Source organism: Condylura cristata, unplaced genomic scaffold, assembly GCF_000260355.1.
Source record: "Condylura cristata isolate star-nosed mole 26May11 unplaced genomic scaffold, ConCri1.0 scaffold00032, whole genome shotgun sequence".
NCBI classification, from domain to species: Eukaryota; Metazoa; Chordata; class Mammalia; order Eulipotyphla; family Talpidae; genus Condylura; species Condylura cristata.
In genome coordinates, this window is record NW_004567133.1 from 9,046,603 (window position 1) to 9,053,744 (window position 7,142).

General features: G+C 45.7%; 1 long non-coding RNA gene across 1 annotated transcript; it reads left to right on the forward strand.

The window, feature by feature from the left end:
* The first annotated feature begins 469 nt into the window (after positions 1-469).
* On the forward strand, positions 470-5,160 carry LOC105854284. The gene is made up of 3 exons (XR_001145966.1): positions 470-653; positions 1,299-1,359; positions 4,380-5,160. It is a non-coding gene; the product is annotated as an uncharacterized LOC105854284 (long non-coding RNA).
* The last annotated feature ends 1,982 nt before the right edge of the window (positions 5,161-7,142 follow it).

Genomic DNA, 7,142 nt, shown 5'->3' on the forward strand with positions numbered 1-7,142 from the left:
ATCCGCAGGCTCAGCAGTAACCCCATTTCTACGGGAGAAATAACCAGAAGAAACTGACCCCTGCATGAATACCACATGAGGGTGACTTTAACCTAATTCTCCTGGGTTCCCATTGACACACCCCCTTTTCCTGCACACTGATCGAGGCCTCCCCGTCATCATCTCAGCCTGCAGCGTAAGTGCAAAGCAGACCGCACCATTCCCGCTGGTGCGCACGGAGGAACATCGGTCTGGCTCAGATGTCGGCCTTGTCCTCGCGGGGCTTTGCGTGGTGCCGGACGCCCTCAGTCCCGAGTTTTGAGGCGGCTCTGGCGCAGCGTCTCCTGCTGTGGGCACAGCGCGGGTTTCTTAGCTCTGCCGGGCAGGTGCCACTTCCAATCTTTCATTGCCACTTCTCATTCTCGGTTGCGCCCACTCCCTCTCTTTGTCCTTATAGATGAATACTTCTGTTTCATTTCTTTCGACGCAGCGGGATGGTGAGAAACACAACCTGTGTGATGGAGGGGCTCTGGAAGAACCTTGAACTTCTCCAACAAAAGCACTCGGCAGTGGTTTCTGTGCTCATCTCTGCGGGCCAACGAGTCCGCTTCTCCTGCTCAACGTCTTCAGCTCCCACCGTTCTCAAATGCAGCCCTGCAGGCAGCGAGCAGCGGGCAAGTAAACAGTTTAAGAAGGTCAGCTGGTGGGTAGGTGGGAAACCTAATTAATTTGTCCTACACAAGCAGTACATGAATCATACCATTAAAAAAAAAAAAATACAGGCTAGTGTTGCCAATGGCAAGGCATGCTTTGATCATCCCTCAGCAATTTCTCTCCTCTACCCAATTTTTCTTGAATCGCCAAAAGTAACTAACAGCATCACTGTTTAGATGCTATATATTTTTTTAAGATTTATTTTATTTACTTATGCACACAAGAGCTGGGGTGCAGGCCAGAGGTGCTGGGGTGAGAGGCTTCCCCTGAGAGATTAGGAAGCAGGACAGGTGGATCTGCTGAAATACACTGCTGAGGGGAGCAGTGGTCAAGACAGGAGAGGTCTGCTGCGCCCTGTGTGCGGGTCAGCTCCCTGGCTGGGATCGAACTCGTGTGGCAATGGCTGCAGTTAGCTTCATAGTGTGTGACTTAACCCCTTACACCACCAGGGAGGCCCCAGGTGGTATATTTTTTGTCTTTCTTCTGTTTTTTTTTTAATGGATTGGAAACACCAGCATACTCTGCTAGCTTTGAAAGCAGTGTATATATATATACATACATATATATACAATTAGGATCTTCTGAAACTTGCTTTTTTCACTCAGCTTGTGACGGCCTACAAGTTTCCCGTCATTGAAAAGTAGCACATTCCTGTGACGTGATTTGGTAAGTTCTATTTGGTAGGATATTTTGGGGAGCTTAGAAACACTCTTACCATTTGTTTATATTGCAAAAATTTTTGAGTACCCCCATACCCTCCCCCCACAAAAAATAACCTACCAAATGATACCAAAGAGGAGCATTCTACCTTCCAAGAATGGGCAACCCTTTAGGGAGGGGCCCCATCTCTGCCAAGAATTTCTTCATATATATCAAGTTGTTTCCAGTTTAGATTTCTATATGTCATGTCATGTTTCACTTCACCATGAGCCTTTTAATAGGCACTTAGCTTTGTGCTCACAGAGGTAAAATGTGGCTTCCTATGATTGAGACACCCCATTCAACAATAGTCTGAATAAGGTCTGACGTGACCGATTTCACTTGAAGGAAGTCCAGAGTCAATGTGGTGGCTCTATAGAATTTTCCAGCACCCAGTTCTGACTCTCAGTAATTTACTTACTGCTGTGCCCCACCTCCTTGTGGCTGAAGATGGGTGCTTCTGTTCCCACAATCACATCCTCAATCCAGGCTACTGCCTGGAAGAAGAGTACGAGATGCACCCTCCCCCACCACTTCAGCTTTCCCAGAAGCCCCACACTAATGTCTGCTGGCCTCTCACGGGCTGGAACTTAATTCTATGGCCACTCCCAGCTACCAGGAATATTGGGGCGAAGCCCTTTTGATGGGAAGTTATGTGAATGGGTTCTGTTGTTTTGAAAGAGGTGTTTGTTGGGTAGGCAGCTAGCAATCTCTGCCTTAGGCTGTTAAGAACCTGTTCTTGCAATCTTGCTTCCTGACCTCTGAAGAAAGAGACCACAGTCAAATATCCCCGCTGCCGTGAGCACACCCTGGGGCTGGAGGGGGTTCCGAGCTCTCTGTACTCGCAAGCACTTGGTGCAGGGTCAGAAACTCATGCTGGCTGACCTTCAAGGGATCGTGGGGGCTGAGAGGGAGGGGTAAAGTGGGCTGGGCAGTGCAGGGCCTTGAGTACTTGCAACCAGCCAAGTGAGAAGTTTTCAGTAGTTTTAGCAACAGGTGCAGTCCTGCTTATGGTTTCCGTTTCTGTGTTTCTCTGGGTGGGTTCCCAGCCACCGAGACATGCCAGCTGCCCTTGAACATGGCCATGCTCACCCTTACATGCTCAGCCACTTCCTCCCGCCTCCTTCATGCCACCTAGAAAGAGATTATGTTTTAAAAATAATCTTTCCAATCATATGGAAGGAAAATGCTATTGAATTGTTTCTTATTTGCAAATGCCTGCCAATTCTTTTTGTATGTTCCTCGGCTATCTAGGGTTCCTTGCCTGTACAGTGACTGTTCATAGACTTTGCCAATTTTCCTGGAATTCATTTTGGTATGTAATCTGAGGTGGCACTCTAATGATTTCCAATTGGATAAGCAGTTGCCCCAAATTGAGTCCTAAATAGTGCTCTTGTTTCTCGCAGTGTATAAAGTACTGCGCTTCTCATCTCTGAGCCTGCTCTTTGGCCCTGTAGATCTATTTGTCAATATTTGCGAATGATTATTATCTTAACGTGCATTAAGCTTGTAATAATTTCACAAGGCTTTTCCAAAATAAATGTTCATGTAAGAATCCTAAGGAATAGAGAAAATGCACTTGAATACAAGCATTAAGAATGATGTGCTTTTTGCATGATCTTAAGATAAATGATAAATGTATCATAATTGAAACAGTCTGGTTGTAGATCAAGACAGAACAGGCAAAATCTTGAGCAATGGAGCAAAAAGAGAAAATTCAAAAACACCCTCATGTTCATTATGTGACGAAGGTGGCGTTTGGCTTTGGAATTAAGCCAAGTTGTTTACCAAAACAAATTCCAGACAAATCAACGCATTTAATATTAGAAATTAGGCTATGAAATCATTACAAGAGCACACTGAGTGGAGATAAAAATTAACTTTTTCAGTATAAAAGCAGAGACAGTACCATAAAGGATAAAGACTAGTAAATCTGTCTTATATATATATATACTATATAAACAGTTCACATTGTAGATCTAAAAATAACTAAAGTTCTCAAATACAATGTTAAAAGTAAATGATACCAAAAAATTTAGCAGTGTCTACAACATGCAAAGTTTAATATCCTTAATACATAAAAAGCCTAAAAAGGCAGTAAAGATAATAACTGCCACATGGGAAAATAGTCAAAGCATATGAATAGCCATTTCAGAAAAGTTCAAATTGAAAATGAAAACTGAACATACAAATGAAAAACTGAACACTGAAGAAGAGCAAAATAAAATAATGTTAAGTAGAAATGATCACCAGTTAAGTCCCCAACAATTTTTGTATATAATTTTGGGGTTACATTTTGGGGTTCTTCCAAATGTGCACCAAATCACTCATGCCAATTCCCCAGCTCCTTCCCTACCAGCACCCCAAATCCCACACCCTCTGGTAATCAGTACATTTTTAAATGACAAACTCACGTGGAGAAAGGGCATTTTCAGACATACATGAGTATGACAATTAGCACGAATGTTCTGGAAGACCATTTGCCAGTGTATATTACCAAGTATAGAGCATATTCATACCTTTTTTACTCAAGCTAGAAATTTATTCCAAGAAAATAGATTCTGGATAAGTACAAAGGTTTGTACATAAGAAATTGGTTCATTTATAGCATTTATATAAAATTTGAAGCAATCTTGAAACTGCATCAAATTGGTTTTTAATGAACTTTGCCATCTCGGCACCAATTCCCTATATCCACCTCAGTTTGGAGTGTCTTAGAAGAGGCAGAAGGTCACGGGTCAGAGAGGGAACAAGATTGGCATCTCATGTGTGTGTCTGAACTTGGCCCCTTGGTGATCTAACTCAGTGGTTCCCAGCCCTGGCCTCACACTCCAATCACCTGGGGTAAATTTGAAAAATGCTGATATCTGAGGCCCACAGATTGGTCCTGGGTGAAGTCTAGGCCTGGCATTATTTTTAAAGCTCCCTGGGTGATTATAGTGCACGGCCAGGGTCAAGAACCATTGCTAACCAGCTCTCCCTTTAAGTTGATTAATTACACAGGCTATTGACCAGCGCTGGTACTGACAGCCTCCAGGAGCCCCGGGGAAGCCAGGCCTGTGCTTGAGCCTGATCGCAGGTGGGCAGCGGCCAACCTCACGCCCCAGGAGAATGGCCTCCCTGGCCTGCTGCAGCCTGCCAGCCAAGTGTCTGCAAGATTTAATACCGAAGAGGTCACGGGTGACCTTGACAAGCAAGCTCACCACAAGGGATTCTTGACTGTTCTGTGACAAACTGCCACAACAAAGCTACACACCAGTTGTGTTTCCATTTTTAGCTTCTTTATTACCTCCATCTGTTGATGGAGACGCAGTAGAAAACACACTGTGTGAGCTGCGGCTTCTCCTGTATTGTATAAATAAGGGCAGCCAGACTCCCCCGGTCTCCCACTTGCAGGGGGGCTGATGCTTCCTAAGTGGTTCCCCCCTTCTGGCCGTGCATCCAGCTCTTCCCCTCAGACTCTTCTCCCTTCTCCTCCACCTCAATAACACTCGTGGCAGTTCACACTCCATTTCACACAAACAACTTTCTAACACTTCCCTGCTGTACTGTGATGGCTGGAGGGTAGCTGCAGACCTTGGCAATGCTGCTTTATTTCCATCAGCGGTGGCCTCTTCCCCAGCCCTCCCACCACCGCCACCCACCTCGAGCCTTGTGTCATGGAACGGTGAGCAGGAGGGACCATCACTCCCTTCCGATCATTTATTAACATAGGAATGGAGATGGTGGACTCATGTCTAGAACCCCCTTCTCAGTATAGATGAAAGAATAAATGTGGATAACGTTTTCCCCGTGTCCTTTCCTAAAAGATTCCTAAGAGAAGGAAACCTGAGAAATGGGAATATTTGAGTTTCACGTCCCACTGTTCAGTCACTGATTCTTCTTTATGATGTCCGCTCTGCTCAAGTAGCAACAATATGATGATTTCTGTCAACAATATGATGATTTCTGTAAAATTCCTTTCAATCATTTCACCTTTGATACTGAAATAACGTATTTTTATTTATTTTTTAAAGATGTATTTATTTATGCATACAGAACTGGGGTACAGGCCAGAGGTGCAGGTAGGTGGGAGATTCACCAGAGATGGGGAGCAGAACAGGCAGGTCAAGGAAGTACACTGCTGAGGGGAGCAGCGGGCAGGTCAGGAGAGGTCTGCTGTCCCATAAGGGTCACCTCCGGGGCAGGCGGGGATCAAACTCATGCTGAAGTGCCTTTAGCTTTTTAGTGCTGTGCTTTAGCCCGCTGCACCACCAGGGAGGGCCGCCCCCTCCCAATGTATTTGTAAAGAAAGTCTGATTATTGCTCAAAGTAAAAACCAGCATCTTTCTCAAAATTGAAGGTTGCCTTCAAAACACCTATCAGGGAGGTTTTTTAAAGGTGTGATTACATCCGTTAGGCGTTGTAGCCTGCTGGAGACTGAGTTTAAGAATTGCTCTCTCTTTGTTCCAAAAGACAGGTGGGGGATGTCATCTGCATGTCCTGCATCCAGAGCCTCCTTGATGGAGTCAGGCGGCTTGACAGATGCGCGTGAGAGAGTTACTTTCTTTGTGAGTTGACGGTTGTGTGACACCCGGAATTATCTGTGTCATCACCAGGAAGCGCCACAGTGGGAGAAACACTCTCTAGCCCATATTTGCTTTTATTTCTAGCAAAAACCTGGCTCAGCCTCCCAGCCTCTGGGGTCAGCCCAAAGGTAAACCCAGACAGGGTTTTGGACCCTTTAACCCAGGCCAGCTATCTCGGGGCCAGCCAAGAGCCTTGAACGACTCAAATTCAGTAGGTTGAGTGGCAACTCAAGAACTGTAACTTCCAGAAGTACACCAGGTGATTTTGATGGTGAGACAGATTTGGGGAACTCTACTCTAGGGGCTACACGTGAGCCTCGATATTCCTCAATCTGTCCTGGAGAATTACACTCTCTCAGCCCTCTCTCCCAACTCTAAACTAAATCTCTCCAAAACACTCCCACCAAAGAGACTCTTCTCAGCCCTTACCACTACCCTAGCAAGCTAGAAGGATCTTTCCTTTGTTGATAATCCCTAAAATAACCCCGTCCGGTTTACACCTGGAGAGGGAGAGGAGGAAGAAGAAAAAGGTTCCTGCCTTCTTGCCATCACCAGGCTGGCATGCGCGTCCCTCCCACCCACTCATCATCATTCTCCATCTCCACTGGGACACTCCAGACCATCACACAACTTTGACCTCTAGGAATCCTTGGTCCTAAAGAAGACCAGTAAGAGAAAGCATGCCAGCAGTGTTAAAACATCCTTGAATTCAGGGGCCTCCTGGTGGCCTAGGGGTTAAGCCTCGGCACCTGTGTGCTATCACCACTGCAGCCTGAGTTCGATCCCCGGCCAGGGACCTGACCCACATGGCACAGCAGATCTCTCTGCTGCTCCCTTCAGCAATGTGTTACAGTAGATCTGCCTGTTCTGCTCCCAACTCTGTCTCTGGTGAACCTTCTCACTCCCCGTACCTCTGGCCTACATTCCAGCTCTTACATGCTTAAATAAATCTTGAAAAACATCCTTGAATTCAGCATGTCCCTTTGCTGCAGGAGATGCACTGTGCAGTGAACTCATCCTGATGGGTGTCCTTATTCTGGATCAAACATTTGTAGGGGAGCACCATTCAGGTTTTCTCTAGCCAAGGCCTATAGCCTCTGACACATTTGGGTCTTTAGATTCCAAATCACTTCTACCATTCTACTGGAAGACGTTCAAGGAAAGCATAAAACATGTAGACTC